The sequence below is a fragment of the Gopherus flavomarginatus genome, chromosome 8 (assembly GCF_025201925.1).
Source record: "Gopherus flavomarginatus isolate rGopFla2 chromosome 8, rGopFla2.mat.asm, whole genome shotgun sequence".
Lineage (NCBI taxonomy): Eukaryota > Metazoa > Chordata > Testudines > Testudinidae > Gopherus > Gopherus flavomarginatus.
Window position 1 is genome coordinate 102352604 of NC_066624.1, and position 25570 is coordinate 102378173.

Here is a 25570-nt window from a genome sequence, read left to right on the forward strand (position 1 = left end):
CTATATGTGGGAGCCAGAGGGGGGACATGCTGCTGCTTCCGGGAGCCGCATGGAGTGGAGCAAGCCCCTGACCCTGCTCCCTGGCTGGAGCACTGGAGTGGGGCAAGCCCCAAACCTGCTCCCGGTGGGTGCTTGAGGACTAGATTAAAACGTCCGGAAAGCTAGATGCAGCCCCCGGGCCATAGTTTGCCCACTCCCAATTTAGTTAGACCTCCTGTTATTACACGAGCCACAGAACTTCCTGTAAATAATTCGTTCTTGAACTACAGAATATCTTTTTTTTTTTAAATGATCTTGATTTTAAAATTGCCAGTGATGGAGAATCCACCACAATCTTTGCTAAAGTTCCAGCGACAGTAAATTGTTTAGGTAGATAAGCACTGAGAAAAGAATATGCTTATTTATACAACCTTTTGGAAAGCTTTATTTCAACTCTCCATACTTTACATAAACACCATGTACCGTAAAGGGATCTCCCCAGCAATACACCATTTCTCCAAAGGTTATTCTTCACAGTACTTTGCAGATTAACCTTAAGATCCATAACTTATGGAACCCCATCTGCTAGACACTGGTATCTCTATATGAAGCAAGCAATACAACTTTGCTATCACGGGCCCTGGGCATCTATACAGAAGCTGCTTAAGCATCATCAAGGAAGGTGGAGGAGCCTTGAGGAGCAGTGATGTTTCACCTTTAAACAGATTCAAGCTAGGTTCAGTGCAGAGATTGGGCTGAGGTTGAGAACATCTTTTGTGGCTGATGTGCTTTCCCCATTCTTAGTAAATTCCAAATGAAAAGTATTTCAGATTTCCAGTTTCAGCACCAAGTTCCAACTTCAGAGTTAATGTTTATGGGCAAGTTATAAAACTTCGGAACATAATAGGAGGTCTTAACAAGAATGCCAATACATTCTGTGCTATAACACTGAATTTCACTGGTATTAAAAAAGTGCCCTCTCTCAAGATGTAAAAACTAAAACACGAAGAGAAAGTTTAACAAAATGCTTGTGCCCTATATTTATAAAAAAGTTTCCCTGCAAGATCATGTCTGAAGTTGATAAGAGTTTCTTATGGTAAAGAGTTGGCCCAATTCAAGGAGAAAATTGTACTGTGGATGTATTTATTAAGAAATCAGTTTTAATTATAACTGGCATTTTCCCATTTTCTCTTAAGTCTTTAAATGTTGTCTCTTCTTTGATTATACTATTGACTTACTGCCCCAAAATGTTCTGTTTGTTTTCACATTTTCATTTGAGAGACTTTTTCCTACCATCGGGCACACTATAAATTGGCCTTGTTAGGATTCTTATGGTTTTTGACAATGCTGTTATTAGGGAGCCTCTCTAAACTTCTGAATTCAAAGGAAAACACTTTTAAAGTCCTTGGTGGATAAGAAAAACTGGCTTTGTTGTTTGTAAGTTCAAACAGAAAAAGTATCACTATTTCTGAATTTACTCATCTCTTAACTGCTGTTATTTAAAAATATTCTTTTGCTTTCAAAACTCAAGAGGAGATGTCAAATATGAAAATATATTAACAAACTTCCCTGTAATTCTACTTAATGAACCCTCCCTCTTACTTGCATCCCATATAGTCATGCTTTAATTGTTTTCCACCTAGCAGTCTAAAACATGAGCTGCTTTTCACATCTTCGTCTTTTATCTCTAATGCTTTGGTCTTATTTTTAAATCACTATAATACAGCTCTATTTTCAAAATACTGAAACATAATTTTTCTTTTCCCTGTCCGACTTTTTTCCTTAGCTCACTCGGTAAATATTTGTATAAATATTCAGCTTTACTGACCTAATTTATGGCAGCAATCTCCATCTTTCCATGCCAATTTGAGTGTACAGAGCACACAATGTGACACAGACTGTTTGGAATTTCCTGAAGACAGAGAATTACAACCCTAAAAGAAAAATGAACTAAAATGATAACAAGATCCTCACAAGCTTCAAATCTGGGCATTAAGTCCCCAGAAACACCTAGCATAGTTCTAACGTAAGGCACAGATATGGCTTATTTCTTGTTTTTGCCTAAGAACATAACATAAGAATGGCCATAACGGGTCAGACCAAAAGGTCCATCCAGCCCAGTATCCTGTCTACCGACAGTGACCAATGCCAGGTGTCCCAAAGGGAATGAACCTAACTCCTGCCATCCATCTCCACCCTCTGACAAACAGAGGCCAGGGACATCATTTCTTACCCATCCCAGCTAATAGCCATTAATGGACTTAACCTCAATGAATTTATCTAGTTTTCTTTTAAACTCTGTTATAGTCCTAGCCTTCACAACCTTTTCAGGCAAGGAGTTCCACAGGTTGATTGTGCACTGTGTGAAGAACTTCCTTTTATTTGTCTTAAAACTGCTGCCCATTAATTTCATTTGGTGGCCCCTAGTTCTTATATTAGAGTAACAGGTAAATAACTTTTCCTTAATTACTTTCTCCACACCACTCATGATTTTATATACCTCTATCATATCCCCCCTTAGTCTCCTCTTTTCCAAGCTGAAAAGTCCTAGTTTCTTTACTCTCTCCTCATATGGGACCCATTCCAAACCCTGAATCATTTTAGTTGCCCTTCTCTGAACCTTTTCTAATACCAGTATATCTTTTTTAAGATGAGGAGACCACATCTGTACGCAGTATTCAAGATGTGGGCGTACCATGGATTTATATAAGGGCAATAAGATATTCTCCGTCTTATTCTCTATACCTTCCTGTTTGCTTTTTTGACTGCCTCTACACACTGAGTGGACGTCTTCAGAGAACTATTCATGATGACTCCAAGATCTCTTCCCTGATTAGTTGTAGCTAAATTAGCCCCCATCATATTGTATTCACCTAAAGCAAAACAGTATTTAATTACTGAACCATGAATCTCTTCCCCAAATTCATATGCTATGTGATGCAGGAGAACAGGCCCCTAGATATTATGGTAATATCAAGTTCCAGTATATTCAGAATTGTATTTGGATATTATGAGTTATGCAAAGCTAGCAGCTCCATATTTTCTTAGGGAAGTAAAATTCTGGCTACCATGGTCAGCACAAATCATATAATGAAAAAAATGGAATTAATTTGTCCCCATTTTACAGCTTCAGTGAGTGTTACTTATTTTAAATCAAGGAGAATATTCATTTCTGAGAACAATTCTTGGAAATTGTTTCCTACACTGAAGATATATTTAAAGGATTGTATAAGTAATAGCTAATGCTGATCTGCCATACGTACCTACATTTGTTTAAAGGATTAACATTATAAGCTTAGATGCTAGCAAGTCAGTCTCAACTCTGAAGTTACTATTTTTCATTAGCTCCTGACATTTTTATCATTGTTTAAATTTATGAAACTCTTTTGGCTACTAAATGTACATTTCTTGTGTTGGGGAGGGGGTTTAAAGTTAGTAACATCTAGAGCCTTTTTACGAAGAATTTCTTCTAGTTCAATATAAATTGGTGTATTTCAAATGCAGTCATTTAATGTCAACAATTTGCTAACTGCTTCAAAAAACATGGGATTTGTTTGTACTTTCTTTAATATCTGTAGACTAAAATGCACTAAAAATACTCTTTTACTTACTTTACATTTCAATATTTATTTAAAATTGTTTATCTGAGCTATGAGTTAAAGGGATACTGTTCTATGTGAAGTCAGCATAGTCCCTCAAGACTACCCAGCTACCATTAGAAGTTATAAAGAGATCTGTTTTGTGTGCAACCATCTTACTATATAATATTTCACTTGAATATTAAACCTCAAGCAACAGCTCTTACATATATTTCCATGGAATTTTTATGGAGTGGAAGGGGCTATTATCCAGGATAGCTGTAAGGTTAGATAAAGCTATTTTCAGTATTTTTAAAATGTACTTCTTGGTGGCTATGGCTTTTGTAAGTGTCCAGAGTTGATTACAGTAATATTTAAACTTAAATATTAATGTTTATATTTAAATATTTAAACTGAGGCTTTATGTCATTCAATGTTGTTTACATGCTTAAATTCTTGTTACTCTGTTACAGACAATACACCAGATCAATTGTCCAGACCTGACAGACAACAGATTTACTCTCCTGATTTCCTTAATTTGGTGATACGTATTTTCCTATTCTAAGCAACATTATCACAGAAGCTATTAGTTAAATCTTAAAGGACAAATTTTGGCTGCTCGGTACATGTAGGCACATGGCAGTAAAATTAGGGTAGAGGGGGAAACACTAAGTGGGAGTTTTCTGACTCAGTTAGAACTATCCCCCCCAAAAAATGAAAGAAGACACTGTCGGATCCTTCTTGGTTCCCATCAGAGATAACATTCTAGTAGAGGGATTCAAGGTCCAATGGCTTTACTGATGAAGACCCCAACCCCAAGGTCTAATTGAATTGCCCAGCAGTAACTATAACTAATAACATTAAAAGAGAGTCAACCATAGCCCCCTCAAATAATTGGGCTGTCGTAAGAGTGCATAAAGAAATTAACAAAAAATTAAGAAATTCCTCTTGACCGCACTCCTGTGTAAATCCAGCCATTGTGTGTGTGTGTGTGTCTATATATATATATATATATATATATATATATATATGGGGGGGGGGGGAAGAGAATTACCTCAGAAATGTAACCTGCACTTTCCAGATCCCATATATGAGGCTATATCTACCCTGTAATGCCTGAGTAGAAGTATAGAAGCCCACCTTGTTGCTTTCTCTGCCCCGAGAGTTGGCTTTCCGAAAAGCAGTAGTCTTTCCTTGGCCAAGTAAGCCTCTGTGATTCCACCCTTAAACCATTAGAAGAATGTCCTTTTGGATATAGTAAAGCTCCTTTAGGATGCCTACTTAAATTCAATAAGGCTCTTGTAGTCTGGACACAAAAACACCAACTTAAACATGTGTTTAGGTGCTTTCTGAAAAAGGGACAGAATAGGGAGATGCTAAGATTCCTGGGATCTGGACACAGATGATGGAGACACCTCAACTACAAGAAAGGAGAAAACTGGGATCAGCCCTGACCACTGCCTTGTTTTAGGACCCAGTCGAACTCAACACTTTACTGTGTGCATAACTTTAAGCATATGAATAGTCCAATTTGAGTATTAAAAGTTGAGCATGTGCTCAACTGCTTTGCTCCACCAGGGCCTAAGTGAAAAATTCACTCATGGTTAAGTAAGGAGAGTGCTTGCAATTCCATTGCTCATCATACTGAGTGAACAGTTCCCCAGAACACAGTCGTCAGAGAAAAGAACTGAACGAGAATGCTGATCTGATAATCAAAGGGCTGGCCCATGAAATCATTCAGGAAAATCCCCTTATTTGAGGAAGTAGTGTGTCATCTGCTCTTGAAAAATAGAAAAACAAAAACAAACAAAAAAATCCCCAAAACCTGCAGAAAAGTCCCTCTGAACCGGAAATGGAGGCAAAAGGCGTACTATTGAGAGCTTCTGCCTGGACTCAAAAGAGACTAACACTCACAAACGTTCTCTGTGTGTGGCAATGTACCACGGAAGAAGAAGGGTGTGCAAGCAGAGTGACTGTGTGATTACCAGATCCAAAAATTACAGAAATCTATACAATCAAACATTTAACATGATCATACAAGGTTTGTACCCTCACAGCTCATTTATTCCTGTCTCCACCCAGTAGAAAACCTAGTGTGTAATCCAGCATGTGAGAATGATCAAGAACATTCTATTTTTCCAAATATGTTGCTACTGATATTCCCACAATAGATCATTCAGAGCTCTATTTAAGAGGTTGTGTCAATTGAATTGAATTATATGGTCTCCTGCTGGTACATAAAGTGCAAAGGCAAAGCTGAGGGGTTTATTTTCAAAACAGGAGACATTGATCCTGTGACAATGTTCCATTACAGTGACTTTATTTCTATTAGACACAGTGATTACATCTACATGAATTGTTTGTACTGATGGATACTGGTGCTCTAAGAGTGACACTGTTTCTCACTATATGTTACGGTTGATCAGTTGCACACTGATTGGTTTGAGAATAGACTTATTCAGAGATTCAAATAATAACTATTTATCTACAAGGAAAACGCTTAAAGTTATACTAGACATATAAATTAGCTGGTTTCTGACTGACTGACTGACAGGGTTAGTTTGCTTGTTTTGGAAACCCTGTTAGCAAATAGCAATTAATGACCCAGCAATCTGGCATAGGTCCATTTGTTATGATTAATATAGTTAGGTTACTGACAGTAATGATAGTGTCTCTGTGGTCCTTGCAACTGTTTTCTGCTGAAGGAATCCTTGATACTCCTGCAGTAGTATTGCTATCTTGACAAGAGATTTCAGACAAAAAGGTAGATGAGCATACCACTTGAGTTTTGGTAAGAAATCAATTATCTGTTTTGCGGTCGCAGAGATAGATCCTGAAACTCACCACCAGCTTTGTTTCCCCTTTCCCACTACCCTCACCATCATCTTTACCTATTCTTTTTCTCCTCCCCATCCCTATCCCCCTCCTTCTTCTAACCACATAAATCCAACACACTCCTCAACCACCTCCTCCTCACCTCCCACATTGCTCTCTCTCTCCCTCACTCTGGTCTCTCCATTGCAGAGTTCCTCCTTCTTCTAACCACATAACCTCCTTCTAACCTCCTTCTTCTATCCCCCTCCTTCTTCTAACCACATAAATCCAACACACTCCTCAACCACCTCCTCCTCACCTCCAGTGACATCTGCCCCAAACTTGGCCCCCCATCCACTCCACTCCACCCCACCATCACCACTTCTGCCCCTTTGGTCCCTTCCTTACTAGCCTCATGACCAGCCCTCGTCACCTCTTATCTCTCCTTCTCCTGCTTCCTATGGGATGCTTGCCCATCTCTAAAAGCATCACAGCTATCTGTGACCTCTTCACTTCTTGCCATGGCCATCTCCAGGTTCCAAGAGAGATCCGGATTTTCCTGGTGAAACCACCTCAGCAGCTGCAGTCTCTTAGAGCAACTTCATTTGCTCCTGCACTCTGTACCAAGAATCATCCCCAGAGGAATGTGGTGGGGATGTTATGCTTAGCTTCTCCTGCTCCTGCTGCTTCCAACTTCTCCCTATTCTTACTCCTTCTGTAACCAGCACTCCTTCTAGCTCTTTTCGCTTCTTCCCCCACAATGCTGTTATCAGGTTTTGATTCCTAGCTTGCCATCTTCCTTAAATCAATCTCCACCCGTCCTTGATGACTTTATCTTTCATGCTGATGGCCTCTGCAAACCACTAAACACCCACCTTCTTGCTCGCATCTCAAATCAATTCTTCCACTGACCAAACTGACCACTCACTTCAGCTAGATCTTCACCAAACATTGCTCTCTCTCTCCCTCACTCTGGTCTCTCCATTGCAGAGTTCCTTTTTTCGATCAACACCAATAACTTATCTTTCTCTCTCAGCTCCCTCCTCCCTAATCTCTGTTTACTTTCTTCCATTGACATTTCCTTTATTATCACCATTCCATGCTCTCGTCCACCTCTCCCACCACAAGGTCTGTCCTGCTATTCCCTAGTCATAGCTCATTCCCAACAAGCTGTGACTTCTGCCTTCTACTAAGCATTGTACATTTGATTGTTACCTCATCCTCTTACCTCCACCACTTCCAGCCTGTCTGTTTTGTTCACCTGTTGCATACTGCCTGCCATGTAGACATTAAGCTCTCTGGGGTAGCTCTCTATGGCTTTCGCTGTTTGTCTGTACGTCACCTACCACAACGGAACCTGGATTAGGATTTCTCAGTGCTATCATGCTATAAAAATAATAATAATAGATCCAGTGTTTCAAGTTTAGGTCCTAACAAAAACAGGCAATTTTGTCACATGCCTAAATAAAACCAATCCACCTCCATCAATGGATCCGTGGGAACTAAGAAGGCTATATACACGGATGCCCCTTGATGAAATTTGTAAGTGTTCCTAGATTTGGAACACTTCTTGAAGTTCTCTGCTTCAGTGTCTTGATTTGTGTCACAGAATGAAAGGAAAGGCCCTGTGACCAGCTGGCTAACTGATAGAAAAGGAAAGTTGTTTAAGGTTTTATAAGGCAGGGAAGAGTGGACAGGAGAAGAGGGAGATTGAGAGTTTTCTGTGAGAGAGAGTAAGGAGCATCAGGGGAGTGCTGCTGGAAACAGAGACGAGGAGAAGGGAAGCTGAGCTCCAACATGATCTCTGAGGAAGCAGTGGGGGAAGCCTTCTGGCATCCTGGCCTGAGACTCCAGAGAGCAAAGCCCAAGAACAGTGGCCTGGCTATCCCAAAGACTGGGCGAAGCCAGGGAGGACTGAGATGCTGTACTAGCTGGGGAAATTGAAACCAAACCTCAGAGAAAAGAGACTGTGAAAATTTAGCCAGGACTCAGAAAGGAGAGGCCTCAGTGGAATACCTCGGAAAGAGACTTTATTTGAATCTGCAACATAGACAGACCTTCAGGAAAGAAGGGTCTGTATGCAGTGGGAGATGGGACGAAAGAGACCGAGTTTGAGGAAACAGTAGGTTAATAAACTAGTCCCCAAGGTGTGTTGGTATGCAACACGAGCCTTGGTGGACTTACTGGGGTGCTCCTGGGTGAAGGAAAAAATGAGGCTGGGTGCTGCAAAACAGGCACACTAATTGACAACTTGCCTCAGCATGCTGCTTTGGTTGTTTGTTTTTTTTTAATTATTATTTTGTTTAAAAAGAAGTTGCTAGAGGTACTAAGGACTCAAAGTACCCAGAAAAATCCTATGCTCCTCTACAGCCCATTCCTTCTTTTCCAGTGATTGAGGGCATCAGATCCAATTACACTGGTCTCTTAGAGAAGGCTAAGTGAACATGACCTCCTTCAACAGTATGACCTTGAAGCATCACTAGCATGTTCGTTTTGCTCTGGCTTAAAAAGCCACAAACGCAAATTACCCCATATGGGTCTTTTTAAGCAATTCATATGTGAAAATAAAATGTCTTTTGGACCAGCACAAAAATCAGTCAAAACTAACCTATTAAAGATAAATACTAGCTAAAACTATACTAGCAACATAAATCAGAAGCACACATGAGGCAAGGAAAACGTTTCCCAAGTGGCATGGCAGAAAGAGAGGCACAGAGAATAGTTATGGGGTCTTCTATAACCACTATTGGAATGGAGGAGTCATGCATGTTCTCTAATTGTTAAACTGCTTCAGAAAAGCTCCTGGGTTGCCAGGCACATCACACAACTTCTGCAGTGGCGATACAAGCAAGCAATTTGATTATTTTCTGGGGGGGGCGGGGGAGGAGAAGAGGAGAGAGAGAGAGAGAGACATAACGAGGTGGTCTGTTCACAGAGCAAGTGGAGAGAGTTTGATCTTTTCAAAATGCAAATAAAACGGACTTGCTTCCTCATTATTAAGACTGTTCCTATATGCTATTCCCCAGGAGAAAGATTTTAGAATTATCAGCTCTGCCAGCATCTAGTTTAGGGATAACAAATACTTCTTCTGAAATTCTTGTGTGAGAAAGCTGCCAAATTTTTCCTGAGGCAGATGTTCTGTTGAATACTAACTACTATGAGTCCACTGTCTCTGAAAAATGAAGGGTGAAACAGAAAACCCCTGTGAAAAAATACCATAATGAAAAAACAAAATTTCATGGGATTGAGAGAACTTTCAGCTCCAATTTTTGAGGTTTTTACTACTGAAAATATAAACTTTTAACAAGGGAGAAATATAATCTCCATTTTTAATTACCATTAGTTGAGCATTACTACTTCAGAACCTCCTTCTTATCTAAGATTAGGCCAGATACATTCCCCTGCATTTGGGATGAAGAAGTAGCTAGCAGCATACTAGCGGGAACAAAGTGAATTAAGAGTGTTGCGATGGCACTGAGTATGTTTCTATAATGGCCTCCATTTATTAGCATGAAGGGCATTACTACCCATGAGTCTTGGACTGATGTCAAATATGCAGATTCATGCTTATGAATATTAATGATAGAAATACACTATAGTTTAGACTCATCCCTTTCCCTCCCCACATTAACCCAGATATTAAACACACCAAGAATGTATACTGCACTTGGACTCTGGTATTTAGTAATGAAAATATGTGCCACCATAGGGAGGAGGGATAGCTCAGTGGTCTGAGCACTGGCCTGCTAAACCTAGGGTTGCGAGTTCAATCCTTGAGGGGGGCATTTAGGGATCAGGGGCAAAAATCTGTCTGGGAAATGGTCCTGCTTTGAGCACGGGGTTGGACTAGATGACCTCCTTGGTCCCTTTCAACCCTCATATTCTATGATCACACAGACTCTCCAAAGCCATAAAACGAGCCACAGAGCCTAGAATAAATTAAACTTAAGCTATCTGGACAAGCTTCCCTCAGACCTAGGTAAACATCTTGGGAAGAGTTAATACAAGTAACCCAGAATTGACTTATTTGGTAAAACAACAACAAAAAGGGTAACAATAATATCAAAACCAGACTTCAATGAGAAACTGCAGAACTGGAATTAATTTGCAAACTTAACACCATCAAATTAGGCCTGAATAAAGACTGGGAAGGACTGGGACACTACAAAAAATCATTTTCCCTCTGTTGATACTCACTCCTTCTTGTCAACTGTTGGGAACAGACCACATCCACCATGACTGAGTTGGCCTCATTAGCGCTGACCCCTCACGTGGTAAGGCAACTCCCACATTTTCATGTGCTGTATATTTATACCTGCCTACTGTATTTTCCACTCCATGCATCTGATGGATGGGTTATAACCCACAAAAGCTTATGCCCAAATAAATGTGTTAGTCTCTAAGGCGCCACAAGGACTCCTCGTTTTCTGTTTGTTTGTTTTTAATAGTTTGGAAGGGGACTTTTCCCCTCCCACACACATTTTCAATACCATCTTTGCTTTTTTGGATAGTTAACTCTGGAAAATAAGCCACTTTTCTCACTATCCCACACCCCACAAATGATCTGCATCCAGGCTATGTTTTCATTCAGAAATGCTCAACCATGACAAAAAGCAAGTGTGTTACCAATGCAAACATGATCAAAGGACATTTTTGTTTTTTAAATAACACAACCTCCAATCTCACCCCATACATACCTATATGCAATTAAAAGGCTGACTAGTAGGAAGAAATAATTAAATCAGCACTATTTCAGAGTTATAACAAGGGGGGACGCGATACTTAAAACAAAATAACTGCTCATACTGTGAAAATGAATTAGAGAAGGGAAGGTTACAAAAATTAAAGAACAACAAACATGCTTCTGGACTTCAAGATTTAACGAGAATGACATTTTAAATAAAATGTCAAGTAAAATGTTCAAACACACCCACATGACTTAGAAGCCTAAGTCCCATTGACTTTCATTCAGAATTAGTCTTAGGCTCCATGGGGCCAGATTTTCAAAGGTATTTAGGCACCTAAAGATGTAGATAGGTACTTAGTGGGATTTTCAAAAGCACCTACCTAATTACCATTGATTTGGGAGTTAGGCAACTAACCTCCTTGGGTGCTTTTGAAAGTCCCATTCAGCATCTATCTTAGATAACTAAATATCTTTGAAAATCTTTCCCCAAACTGCCTCATTGTTGAAAATAGGACTTAGACTCCTAAATCATTTAGGCACTCTTGAAAACTTTCCCCACCATGTTTTGTTCAACCATCTTCTTATTACTTAAAAAAAAAATGATACAAGCTGTCAAATGTATAAATGCAATTTAAAACACTAAGGCCCAGTAACCTAAAGAATGCAGTAACACTGGAAAACCATGAATTCAGTCAATTCATATTATACCTGACAACAGTGAGGATGACACCAGGGTTGCACGTATACCCCATTACTGGGTAAAGTTACAAGATGTAACATACCCTTTTTCAAATACACTTTTGTTTACTTAACATCTGTTCAACCATGGATTGCAAAACAAAAACAACAAAAAGTCTTTTAAGGCCAACTTCAAGCTTCTTTCAAAACCAATAATGGCTATTCTGAGAAATAAGAAGTATATGACAAGTAGTACGTTTCTGGCACTGTGAGATTCCAACCAGCTTTCCCCCCGCATTAAATTTAGAGCAAATTTCATAGTAGCAGTTTGTCACTGGTGATCTTAACTCTTCCACCCAGGCCTGGGAACAGTTACATGTGGATATGACCTAATGGAGTCATAGGCAAAATGGCACCCACAGCTAGTCTGGTTTTACACCTGTGTACAGAAGGATCAATTTCATTACTGCCCTACTTCATAATTTACATCTCTTCGAAAAAAGGAGGCAAGAACTGATAAAGCATTCACATACCTTCTCTTATTGCACTATATGCAGGATTCCAGTCTACAATCCTTCCTATTAGTGCAAATTATTAGCAATTCTTTGAATAAAACAAAACAGTATAAAACAAAAAACATATTTCACACACGTCATAGCTCCCAGGGCAGCTGGATGTGTGGGTACCTGAGGCCTGTGGTTCTTGAATTAGGGGGACGTCTGCTGCTGTTGGGAATTTCCAGGGCGGGTGCATATGAGGGTACCTAGGACAAAAGAGCTGGTAGTGGTAGTTTCTGGAGCAGCAGGGGCTGGGAATTTCTGGGTTAGTTGGATGAGCAGTGCCTGGAGAAGGGAGCAGGGGATTACTGTTGGCGTTGGCAGTTCCAAGAGTAGCGAGTTGTTGTCAGTAGTACCTAGGGCACATGAGGGACAACTGAAAAAGGGGTTTGATAATTCCTGGAGCAAACACTGTCTCCCCAGAATATTCTCTCCTCCCTGGCATGAGTTTGCAGGGAGAGTAGTCACAGGGGAGGAGAGGCAATGAGCAGGCACCACAGCTGCCACTGGGTGTTCGGGAGGCTGAACAGTACAAGGGGTTGTGCTGGATATATGAGATTTCAGCAGGGATGCAGGCAACTCTGACAGGGCTGCCAAATACATGTATCCCAGGAGATGCCTGCCACCTGGAAGCCCTGCAACTAGAGAGATCTTTTTTTTTTAAAAGCCTACCTCAATGCAATTCTATCCACAACTTCTACCACACATAGATTCCTCCATGGCACAATAAGCTCCCTTTCATTTCCAACACAAACCCAACTACAGTGCACACATCCAGTCTCCAGTTCCTCTCAATTACACTCAAGCATGCTACCATAACTTCATTATGTACAAAGTATGTGGTCAAACATCATATTATTTAGGTTCTGCCACTGTATACCTTTGTAGGAAACAATTCCTAATTCAACCGAGGTTGGAACTCAGTGTGATTGGGAGGAACTGGCTGTATGCTTTTTGGTTGGTTATACATTGAAATTAAAAAGGGAATTTTTTGTGTGGAGCTGAGTAGTCTGTAAATGCAGCTGGGTACTGGAGTTTAGGTAAATCATGAGAAATGAAGTTAATATGGATATTAGTGTAAACTACTGATCTCCTCAATTGTCAGTGATTGTGTTGATAAGGAATGCACTTGAAGACCCTTATCTCTATTGTGCTTTGCATATGAATATGTACTGATGATTCCCTTCAAAGGTGTTGGTATGTTTTTGACAAGACACATATCTGTGCCACCAGCAGGCACCTATTCTTTTGACTCTTAGGCCTGGTATACACTAGGAGGGGCTGGGGGAGGGGGAAGGGAAGAAGGAAATCGATCTAAGTTATGCAACTTCAGCTATGTCAATAACGTAGCTGAAGTTGACGTACTTAGATCGACTTACCGTGGTGTCTTCACCGCAGTGAGTCGACTACGGCCACTTCCCCGTCGACTCTGCCTGTGCCTCTTGTGGTGGTGGAGTACAGGAGTTGACGGGAGAGCGCTCAGAGGTCAATTTTTTGCATCTAGACAAGACGCGATAAAATCGATCCCCGCTGGGTCAATTGCTGCCTGATGATCCGGTGGGTAGTGTAGACATACCCTCACTTTATTCTCCTTAAAGTTAAGCATGTGTTTAAGTGGTTTACTGAATCAAGACCTAACTGGGCTCCACTGTAACACATATACATAAGATTTTATTACTGTGTATATGAACACATGCAAAGGTGATGTGCAGCTGATATGTTGTAGAGTGCATGGTAAATTCCATCATCTCTGACCACATCTCCTATGCCCTGTACCGAAATCAGTTTCTGCTGGGAGTTATTCTAACACTTTAAACTTCCAAGCAGCAAACCAATTTCTTTTAAAAATTTACTTGCCACAAATTTGCTTACTCCTTTGCCCCTCGAGTCCTATATTCCCTAACTGAAACCAAATATTCTTAAGGCAGGACATAGACAGTCCTAATGCAGTGGCAAAGTCAGATCTTGCAACTTTGCAAATCTAGAAATAGGAGGTTTATACCACTGGAAGGGGAGATTCTTTGGCTTCAAACACTTGGTTCTAGCCCCAGATGGTTCCTAGATACTGGACTTTTAAATTATGACACTTTTACATGTAAAAATCTATTTAAAAGGTTAATTTTAGAGGATTTAAGAATGTATTATTTTTTCTTTCCTTCTAAATCATTGTAAAGATAGCCATTTACTACCAAGGCAGCCTGCTTGTACATGTGATCAGGTACAACAATTAGTCTCAATAAAATATTCAAAGCCATCATAATTTTTAGATACATTTTTGCTTTTCTGTTAAATATGCGAGATACATAGAATTATGATAGTGTACTTGTGAGGAATACAGCATATTCAATTCCTTCAAAGCCTTTATATCATACCATCATGAAGTCTTCAGTGCATCTCTCACACATGCATACAAAAGATCATTTCTACATTTAAGCTCTGCACTAATTGCCCATGCAGGAAAACCAGTAGGGTCTGAAAAAGAAGCTATTCATAACAGTGGTTTGAAAGGCATAAAGGAGCCACACAAGAGGAGAAGTTGAAAACCAGTGCAATGCTTCCTCCCCCTTATTGCTTAGGACAATGTCATATGTCTGCTTTTATTCCTGAGAAATTTCTCAGTTCATCCCAACTGAAAAAAATCATTATTCAAAACTTGAAACCAGAAACATTTAACATGATATATAACATTGAAATGTATATTTATGTATATAAAAGACATATTAAGATGGTCTGTGAGCCATTTACAAAGAAAACATATTTTGAATTAAACATTTTCTCCAAGCTAACTGTAAAATAATTACATGTTCACAGAAAAGTATTCACATTGCTAAGGTGCAATTAGAAATATTAGCACTGTTCCCCCTTTTGAAAATTTACTGTGAAGAGAAAATATTTGCAGTTCGTAAAAGCTAAACAGCAGCAGTGACGGAAATATGCTGCACCTTGTATCCACAGGCTAGCTATTACACAGGCAGCTGCAGTGAAGATGTCTCCTAATTGCCCCACAAATGACCTCTTCTGTTTCTTTTGGGGGATGAGGTAATTACAGTAACTACCTCTGCCAGTTTAGTCTTAGGGCTTCTCCTTACCAAATGCTGCCATATTACATGAGATAGCTTTTCAAATATAGCCAATGCTTACAACAGTGTAAAGTGAACTCCCCTCAAACATTTGAATCACAGTTTCACAAGTGAAAACGGCAGCTCTTACATTTCTACGATTCTAAAAACATGAACACTTTTAAAATCATGAGTCAGGGCTTGTCTACATCACAAAGTTGCAGCGCTGGTGAGGGGGTTACAGCGCTGCAACTTAGGAGGTGTACACATCTGCAGGGCATCACCAGCGCTGCAACTCCCTGTTTGCAGCGCTGGCCGTACTCCCGTTTTGTCTCGGGTGTAGAGGATCCAGCGCTGGTGATCCAGCGCTGGTAATCAAGTGTAGACACTTACCAGCGCTTTTCTTGACCTCCGTGGAATAAGCAGGTATCCCAGCATACCTGAGGAAGCCTCTGGTAATCAAGCTGGTCTCCTTCCCCGGTTTGCTCTCGCGTTCCCCGAACCCCGAGCAAGCAGGTCTCCTTCCCTGCGGTTTGCAGGGTGGTTCGGGGAACGCGAGAGCAAACCGCGGCAAAGCTGGTCTCCTTCCCCGGTTTGCTCTCGCGTTCCCCAAACCTCCGTGCAAGCAGGTCTCCTTCCCTGCGCTTTGCAGGGTGGTTCGGGGAACGCGAGAGCAAACCGCGGCGAAGCTGGTCTCCTTCCCCGGTTTGCTCTCGCGTTCCCCGAACCCCCGAGCAAGCAGGTCTCCTTCCCTGCGGTTTGCAGGGGGGTTTGGGGAACGCGAGAGCAAACCGCGGCGAAGCTGGTCTCCTTCCCCGGTTTGCTCTCGCGTTCCCCGAACCCCCGTGCAAGCAGGTCTCCTTCCCTGCGGTTTGCAGGGGGGTTCGGGGAACGCGAGAGCAAACCGCGGCGAAGCTGGTCTCCTTCCCCGGTTTGCTCTCGCATTCCCCGAACCCCCCTGCAAACCGCAGGGAAGGAGACCTGCTTTCTCGGGGGTTCGGGGAACGCGAGAGCAAACCGCTGGGAAGCTGGTCTCCTTCCCCGGTTTGCTCTCGCGTTCCCCGAACCCCCCTTGAAGCCGCCCAACAGCGCTGCAGTGTGGCCACATCTAACACCACTTGCAGCGCTGGTTGCTGTAAGTGTGGCCACTCTGCAGCGCTGGCCCTATAAGCTGTACTACTACAGCTGTAACAACCAGCGCTGCAAAATTGTAGATGTAGACATACCCTCAGTAAAATAATAAGTTAATGGGGGTGGGAAAGCCCACTAACTTTTCTAGATTTCATTATACTCTAATAAATACTGCTCACAGCATTTAAATCATTTTTACAGATTCTCAAAACTATATTTCTTTGATCCCAATGACTTTCTGACATCTTTACCTGCAATTAGTTTATATACTTACAATGTGAATGCCTTTCAGAATTTCCTTATGTTATAGCTGATTAATCTGGGGGCACCCAAAGCTACCAAGCATCTCTCCCAGGTGGTAGATGGGGAGTATTCACATGTGGACAGCTCTGAATAACGAATAAGGACCCGTGGACCTTGGGTTGTACTTAGGACTGGTAATCTCTCTACATAAAAATAAATGTACCACAGAAAACTTACTACCGGAGCCATAATGGTATGCAGCAGGCTCGAACACGAGATCAACTTCAATTGAAGAATATGATGAACATTGCCCAAACCCATAAGGAAATCTATGTCCTGAAAAGTCCTGTTGCTCAAGACCAGGTCAGTAATGAAAATCAGATTTTGGAATCTGAGAACAGTGTATGAATCTACTAAAACTGCTCAAGTAATTGAAGAAATGGCTAGATACTATCTTGATGCCCTTGGAATCAGCAAATGCAGATCGACAGGTTCAAACAAACAATACTTTAGAGAAACAAATAAGACATCATCTACGCCGCGAACATCAGTAGTAGACATGACGCTAGCATAGCAATCCTAATGGTGAATGAAGCAGAGCAGGCACTGACAAAGTGGGAATCAGTTAATGAAAGAATTATTAAAGCTAACTTTCAGACTAGAGTCTTCAAACTAACAAGTCATGCAATGCTAGGGTGACCAGATGTCCCAATTTTATAGGGATAGTCCCGATTTTGGGGTCTTTTTCTTATAAAGGCTCCTATTACCAAAAATCCGAACTGTCCCTATAAAATCGGGACATCTGGTCAACCTAGCAATGCTATGCACCAGGGAACAAAAAGCCAGATGAGTAACATTCTTTTTAGGATTTGTTATAGGATGTGTTAATCCAGGTCCCAAAACATGATATCCTAGTGACTATAGGCGATTTTAGCGCAAATGTTGGCAGTAACAATGATGGATTAGATAAAGTTATTGGCAAGTGCTGCAGGGATTTGGACATGAACCAAAATGGTGTACGGTTAGTAGAAATTTGCAGTGTAAACAACACCATGATAGGTAGAACAGTATTTCCTCATAATGAAATCCATAAGGTGATATGGAATTCCCCAGATGGTACTACAAAGAACCAGAAAGAAAACTTCTGCATTTCAGTAATGTTTCGCAGCTCATTAGCAGATGTACGTGGGTACAGGGGAGCAGATGTGGGCACTGACCACAGTCTTTTTATCACTAAGATGAATATCAAGTTAAATAAAATGAAGAAGGTTAAAAAGACCTCACATCAACAGTGCCCCATTAAAAGACCCAAACACAAAGTGCTTTTCAGCTTGAACTGAAGAACAGGTTCAGTGTTCTAATAGAGTTAACTGAAGAAAACTAAGACACTGATACTCTGTGGGAAAACATCAAAGACTGCTATCTAAAAAGAGCTAAGATGATTCCAACAATTAAATCTAAAATGGAAAAATGGATTAGCAATGTTACTTGGGCAGCAGTGAAACAGAGAAGTGTAAAGCAAAAAACTCATGCAGACTAAGAGAATGCATGTGGTAAGAAGCATACAGAAGTTCAGATAGGGAGGTAAAAAGGAACACTAGAAGAGCTAAAAGGGCATATATTGATTCAAAAAACATCAAGAGGCTGAAGATGCTTGCTCAAGACATGACCTTACAACCTTGTATAAGATAATTAAACAGCTAACAGGAAACTTTAGCAGTGCTGGAGGCCCTATTAAAGATGCAAATGAAAAGACTCTTAGTATAGAAGAAGAACACAGGAAAAAAATGGGCAGAACAGTTTCAGGCTGTTTTAAATAGACCAAGCCCAAGCAAACTACTAGAAATACATGATGAAGACCTACCACTAGAGCTTGATATTGATTCAGGAGATATAATAATGGGGAAAAAAAGTTAGAAAAGCCATCAGTACATGCAAAAATGGGAAAGCAATTGGGAGAAGATAACATTACTGAATTGATACTTTAAAAGAGAGATACAATAGTTCTCCAGACTTCCTTTGTGTTTTGGGGTAGAATATGTAATGAAGAAAAGAACCCAAGAGAGCTGGAAGAGAGGGTTTATAATGAAATTGCCAAAGAAGGGTGATTTTACCAATTGCAATAACGTTACACTTGGTACCTGGAAAAATCATGGGCAACATCATCCTGGAAGATCTCAAGAAACAACCAGACCTTCAATTTAGAAGGAACATCCAGGTTTTAGACCTTGAGATCAAGTGCAGACCATGCTGTTGTTCTCAGATGTATTACATAATTAAGTGAGGTGTGGCAAGCATCTCTTGTAATACATTTTATAGATTTCCAGAAGGCTTTTGACAGAGTACACAGAGACAGTCTTTAGAAAATTATAGCATTCTATGAAAAACCAGCAAAAATAATCAGAATCACCAAAGATCTATATAATGCTGAATGTGTAGTCGGAGATGGAGACATCATCAGTCAATGGTTTGAAGTGATAACTGAAGCAAGGCAAGGGTGTATTATATCCCCACTATTGTTTTCACTGGTCACTCACAGTCATGAGAAAAGTAACTGCAGAAGACAACCAAGGAAATTTATGGACAAATGACAAAGCACAACTGAATTACCTTGTTTTTGGTGATGACACTGTTCTCCTTATTCAACATATCACTTAATGGAAGAAAAGCTTTTGGCAGATACAGCAAAACAAGCTGGTATGTTTTATCAACAAGGGGAAGAAAATATATGGCAATCAGTGTTCCAAAAGTAATCCTTAGAGTGGAGGAAGAAACACTAAAAGAAGTCAGTCATTTTACCTATCTAGGGAGTGAGATGTGCAAGGACGGTGACACCATGACACCATGCTAGATGTCAAACAACAAATATCAGAAATAGCAAACAGCTTTCATACACTTGAAAAGATTTGGAAAAGTAGCTTGATTGGTATGGACATAAAATATGAATTTAACACCAGCATCTTGTCCTCCTTAATGGAACAGAGTTACTGCAGTTTACTACAGAAATTGAGAAGACTAATTCATTTCAAAGTAAAGGCCTGCAATAGGTCTTTGGAGTCCATTCAAAAGTGCTTCTTTCAACATCAGAAATTCTAAGTAGACCAAGCTAAAACATCAAATATGGTAAGATATGGCAATTTAGGATATGCTTTAAGGATGTTACTAACACAACTTCCATAGCAGGTAATAGTATGTACATCACCTGGAAAGAGAAAAAGAGGGCGACCTAGAGAAACATGCAGAACAATAAAGAAAGAAGCTAAATCCATCAACATGACAGAAGCCTGAACAGACCAGCACAAGACCGAAATAAACAGCGGAAGCTGACGGAGGCCCTATGCACCTGAGGGTGCAGGATGAAAAAGAATAGCTGATTAATGTTACTCAAACATTAATTATTCCACTTTTCTTTTACATAAGTCTGAAGGGCATGTCTTTCAATCTCCCCAAAACACAGAAATCAGAGTGTGGAAGTGCGTATTATTATCTATGCTTATGCATCTGTGTATATATTCCATACTCTAATAAACATAACTGCATGTTGAAAAACAGACATGCATACAAGCATGTTCAAATTTTAAAGGTATACTTGTATGCACAATCCAGTGATAACAAGAAAAATTGCTTCCCTCTTTATTCTTATCAGCATAAATCTACAAATGGATGTCCCTTTCCTCATTCTTAGCTGTGGGCCTCAGCACCACCCAGTTCCAACAAACCCTACTCCCACACCTAAAGATCTTCCTACTTCCCCCGCCTCCTCTTTTTTAAAAACCACAAAGAAAAGGTGATCCCATTTGGAATTCTCAATGAAAGCATGGTAGTAGCCCCATTGACTTCAATTGCTCAAGTGTTTTGCTGGACTGGGGCTAGAGTAACCAGACACTTCTGGGATCAACACTTGAAGTCAGAGATCCTTCTCTCTGCTCTGTTCCTCTGTACACTTGAGGTGGCTCATTGAGACAACCAACCTGTCATTGAGTGTCTTCTATAGACGTATGATTCCTCACAACGAACGGTTACTTTAAACTGTAATGAATGGTGGGGAAAAGAAGTCTGCTACACCCACAAGACATTTGTTAAGTTACAGCATATATTAAAAATTCCATAGATACAAGTACAGTATCAGTTACCTACTGCTGCAAGAAGCGGCACAATTGTGCTCTCACACAGTACATGAATATTGCTGTTGGTATACAGTTCAGAAAATAATCTTGCCTTTGTTAAAAAGGTGAGGTAATCTCATCTCTATTATGGTTCTGGCCATGAAACGGACAACAGACTAAAGAGAAGAAGGTAAAGAAATATTCAAGAGGTCAAGAGACCAGAGGGGGAATTCATTTATATACATCTATTTAAAAAAAAAAATCAAAACAAAAACATTATTGTAGTACATTAGAATCAGGGAAAAGAGGACTAGTAATGGTACAATTTGTCTGAGTAAAAATGCTTTTTTTTTTTTAAACCAGCCAAAGTTTGAACACTTCAAATACACATCCTTCAGCCTATGTGCAATATCTTGTGTATGAAACACTAAAAAAAAAAAAAAAAAAAAAAAAGTACAAAGTTGATCCATATTAAGATGATAATGGCTCCATACTTCAGGGAAACAATAAAGCTGCTGCAAGTGTTTTGTCAAAGATCTATTTAATAACATTTCCATACTATGAATTGATGCGTTATATTATAACAGCTCTCAAGGAGACAAACATGGATTTATATATTAGAACATAACAGCTCCAAAGGAACTGTTAAAAACTATCAAATAAAATAGTACATAATGTAAAAACTCAGCAGACTGCAAAAATTAATACCTAACCAATACGGTGAATTCATATAGAGTCGGATACCCATTTATATCAAAATAATAGTCCACTTCTATTTAAAAAAAAATGTATAAATCATTGAGTGTCCTTACCAGAACTACTCTTTGAAACCTCACAAAATTGTGATGTGGCAGCAGTGCAGCCCTTGGTATTACACCACCTGTAACACAAACCATATTATGATACTTTCTGTCAATATATATTTGAAAGAATGATGGAAAATAGTATAAGAGATATTTTTCTACTAGTCTTTTTTGCGGAATCTATTAAAGCAACGTTCATAGTTTCCTAAGGGGCAAACCAAAATATTACACAAACAACCGTATCTTAATTGCTTTAGGAGTATATGTTCATTTTTTAAAAAAGAAAATTCCAAGTAAAGTTTTAACTCTATTCTCGTCTCCTGCTTTTATGATAAAAACAGAAGCATTTGTTTCAGATTTGAAAGTTAGAAATGCCAAAAAATTCCATTCAGGCTGATTGCTCAGGATGACTACCTAGAATTTTACAACAATCCAACTTAATCATTACCAACATCTAAGTAATGAGACAGCAATTTAGTGTGGACTACAATGGCAAAATAATGTTTTCTTCCGGTTTTTATTACTTAATGTTTCTGATAGTTTCATCTCTTCAGTGACATCTCCAGTTTAACAATATTTGTATACAGGAATTTCCACAGATATGGGGGTGCAGGGGTTAAAATATAAAGCTGTCAAGAAAAAAACTGGTTCCTCTGTCAGAGAACTATTTATGTTGCACCATATAAATTAACATTATAGATGTTGCAATTCATGCCTATGTGTTTACTTAAACTGTTCCAACATTTTTCAGCCTGGACACTTTGGAAATGGACTTTAAGTAGGGTGACCATATTTCCCTATGCTGAATATGGGACACCTGGTAAAATTACAGTAACTCCTCACTTAACGTTGTAGTCATGTTCCTGAAAAATGCAACTTTAAGTGAAACGATGTTAAGTGACTCCAGTTTCCCCATAAGAATTAATGTAAATAGGGGTGGTTAGGTTCCAAGGAATTCTTTTTTTACCAGACAAAAGACGTGTGTGTGTCAGCAAGCTCCCTCTGTCCTGAGCCCAGTCGTGTGTCCGCCCTGCTCTATGAAGATGGGGGAAGCGGGGTGCAGGAGTAGGGGGAGGAGGACACCCTGACATTAGCCCCCCTCTTCCTCTCCCCCGGCACAGCAAGCAGGAGTCTTGGGGAGCAGCTCCAAGGCAGAGGGCAGGAGCAGCACATGGCCATGGGGGGAGGGACAGCTGCACAGGGAACTTAGGGGAGCGGGAGCTGATAGGGGGGCTGCCGGTCCACCCTGGTTCCAAGCCCCCACCAGCTAGCTGCAACAGGCTGCTCTTCCTGCAAGCAGTAGACAAAGCAGGTGGCTGCCAAACAACGTTAGAAGGGAGCATTGCACAACTTTAAACAAGCACATTCCCTAATCAGCAATGTAACAACAAAACAACATTAAACTTTAAGTGAGGAGTTACTAGACTTGTATTCAAGTGAGTTCAATGACAATCAGAACTATGCAGTACAAACATTCAAATTAACATCAAGTTGACTGAGCCCGTTAAAAAGAAATACCGCGTAGTGGGATTCTTTTCATTTATGTTTTTATCTTTAAGGCTTTAGGGTTCACATGGGGAGAGGTGACACACACACAGGGCCGGCTCCAAGTATTTTGCCGCCTCAAGCAAAAAAATTTTCAAGCACCCCCCGATCCCGCCCCAACTCCGACCCATTCCAACCCCTTCCCCAAAACCCTGGCCCCACCTCCTCCCCCAGGCACGCTGCATTTCCCCTCCTAACCCTCCCTCCCAGAGGAGCACTTAGGGGAGGAGGCGGAAATGAGCTGGGGGGTGTGTGGCAGAGGAACCGCGATTCTTCTGCCCCCCCAGGGTTTCTTCCTGTGGCCCTCCCCACGCCCCCCACCACCGCAGCTCACCTCTGCTCCGCCTGCTCCCCTGAGCGTGCCGCTGCTGCTCCGCTCCTCCCTCCTCAGCTTGCCGCACAAATCAGCTGATTCGTGCAGCAAGCTGGGGAGGGAGGAAGGAGAAGCAGAGAGGTGGCACACTCAGGGGAGCAGGCGGCAGTGGAGTGGAGGTGAGCTGGCGGGAGCAGAAGCGGTTCCACTGCCCCCTTGCCGGGGTTACTTCCTGCAGCCCTCCCCGCGCCCCCCATCACCGCAACTCACCTCCGCTCAGGGCCAGCTCCCGGGTTAGAGCCGGCCCTGGACACATACACACTTCCATACACCTCTCTCACATGTGGGGGTGACTGACCCGACCCGACCCTCTCTGGCCAGAGCTCTCCGCCCTCCATGCCTGGCTGGGCCCCTGGGACGGGCCCAGCTCTCCTGGTACCTGGCACCACATGTTCCCAAGGCAACATGTTAGGAGTGGGGCACGCAGGGTCGCAAGGCCCCCCTCCCCAGATTTCTTCCAGGGTTCACACCAGAATGTGGTCAGCAGCAGCCTTCCGGCACAGTGAGAGAGAAGTGATGGGAGCTGCTTCGAGCCACAGGGGAGTAGGGGGAGGGGGAATGACCTGGCCCGTGTCTTTGTGGATCTCATCTCTTCCCCCTCCCTACCTCCCCACATCCCCTCTCTCCCCTTGCAGCTGGAAGCAGCTTGTCCCTTCCGCCACGCACAGTGTTAAAAGGCAGCGAACACCTCCAGGCTGCTCCTAGCCACCAATATCACCCAGCCGCCTTTTGTCCCCAAGAAGGGGTTAAGCTCTAAGGATGCACTGTGCACCAGGGCCTAGGGAACCTGACTGCAGAGGCTTCAGGGAACCTGGCCAGAAAGGTGGCTCAGCAGGGAAGGGTGATGGAGCAGCCCTGTGCTCCCTGGGGGCAGGACCCAGGGCGGGCGCGTGCGCAGGTGAACAGGATGCTAAGCTCCTGCTTCAGGGGCTGCTGTGGAACCTACAGGTTCGGGGCAGGAACAGGCTGGAAATCGCTTCCCTCCCGCCACTCCAGAGCTTAGCTGAGGAGCAGAGAGGCTTCCCTGTGCCAGTGCTGTGCGGAGCTTTGGCACATGCAGGGTTCAGTTCCTCCTGACCAGCGCCCCGGCCTTTCCCAGGGTGCCAGCCCAGCCAGAGGCAGTGGGGGAAGGAAGAAGCCTGCCAGCCAGGCTGATGGTGAGCTCATCACTCCAACCAGGGGCTGGTTTCCGCACAGCGCTGGGCGCAAAATATGGAGGAGCAGAGGGGCTGGTGTGGGGGTGTGTGAAGGGGTAAAGCTGGGAGAGGCTAGCAAGAGGGGGAGCATGTAAAGTGGGTAGAAACCCGAAGCAACACACAACTGGCTGCTGCCTGGCACCAGCTTGCACTCACCAGCCACCGCAGCTCACAGCGCACAGCCAGTGCCAGCCAGAAATGGGACTGGGGATGGGGCCCGGCTGGCCAAGAGCCAACATGCAGCGGGGGCTACGCTGACAGACCAGCAGGGTGAACGGTTGGCCCCACGCGTTGCAGCTTTTCCCCGCCACCAGCCTTGCACGCCCACCCCCATCGTTGGCCACTGGACCCCCACACTCACCACTGGTGTGTGGGCAGCTGGCGTGCAGGGAAACGGCTATCAGCAGGAAACACTAGTACTGATGGGGCAGACAGAAAATACGGGACAATTTGCCCATTTTTTAAAAAGAGTCAGGACACCTGTGGGAGGGCTTAAATATGGGACTGTCCCTTTAAAAATGGGACGTCTGGTCACCCTAACTTTAAGGAGTTTCCATGCTTCACAAACCGAGCAAATGTAAAGCCTCTGAATTATATAAAAGACCCTATGGAGTCCATGTGGAGGTTAGAAGTGCCACAAAAGTCCCTATAAGAATCTCTGTCTTTTAGAAAAAATGCTGTTTTCAGTGAGACTAGGATCAGATTAGTAGTAAAAAGAACCATTTGTAATGGAATACTCATGATAATTTTGGCCAAAGTTCAAGGCAAAACCTCAAAATGAGTGGCTGATGGGTATGAATGCTAATTATTTTCTAGAGACT

At 41.9% G+C, this 25570-nt stretch overlaps 1 protein-coding gene across 6 annotated transcripts in view; it reads right to left on the reverse strand.

Moving 5' to 3' along the window:
* The window catches only part of TBL1XR1 (TBL1X/Y related 1), a 171271-nt gene that overhangs the window by 34843 nt on the left and 110858 nt on the right, over positions 1 to 25570 (reverse strand). For 2 of the 6 annotated variants that reach the window (XM_050965986.1, XM_050965989.1), the window contains exon 3: positions 21645 to 21712. The exons of 2 other annotated variants lie outside the window; for them this stretch is intronic. The gene's annotated coding sequence lies outside the window, so the exon portion shown is untranslated. Of the gene's footprint in view, positions 1 to 12422; positions 12550 to 21644; positions 21713 to 25570 lie in introns of those variants that run through there. 2 more of the 6 variants (XM_050965988.1, XM_050965992.1) reach the window with 2 other exon arrangements.